Raw genomic sequence first — 733 nt, forward strand, 5'->3', positions numbered from 1 at the left:
TATACAAACACACAATGTTGTGTTCTCCTTAAACCACTAATTATTTTGATTGCATTCGGTAGTTTCATCTGTGATTTTTGTAAACAATAATGAATTATAGCGACCTAGTAAATTAATTGAATGTAGAATGAAATATTATCCAATGTGTTATCATAATTTTGGTAAAATGTGAAATGAATTAACTTTTTTTTGTTTCTAATGGCGGCCTTTATGAAACTGGTTGATGAAAACTGAACTATCTTTTCTGTGACAACAAAGCATTCATCAAAATAAAATACATATTACTGAAAACATAAATTGCAGATAATATATTAGAGTGAAATGTAGTATGACACACATTTGACAAGATGGGTCAGTGAGCCAATCGGTTACTACTGTATGAGCCACAGAGAGTCGCAGGATAGCGGCCTCCCTTCCACCTGCCCCGTACCCCAGATTCAGGAGAACTTTCAGCCAATCACCGCGCTTTTCGCGTCGATAGGGGGTGGAGCTTCAGAACCTAACGGGAACCTTGCCCAAAGTGTTACATTACGAAGCCTTAGCTCACAAGGGATTTTAAAATTGAGGACACGTTCTGCTGGCCTTTCTGGTTGTCATGTACTGTTACCTGTCGCGTCGTGGCCAGACTGGGTCGGAACGTCTTATAGCAGCGCAGAGGGATAACGTCTCCTCAGTCTACTGCGCTCCGGCCAGTGGTGGGGCTGCTAAATATAAGTTATTCTCTCTTTGGTCA

Source organism: Penaeus monodon, chromosome 31 (genome assembly GCF_015228065.2).
Source record: "Penaeus monodon isolate SGIC_2016 chromosome 31, NSTDA_Pmon_1, whole genome shotgun sequence".
NCBI classification, from domain to species: Eukaryota; Metazoa; Arthropoda; class Malacostraca; order Decapoda; family Penaeidae; genus Penaeus; species Penaeus monodon.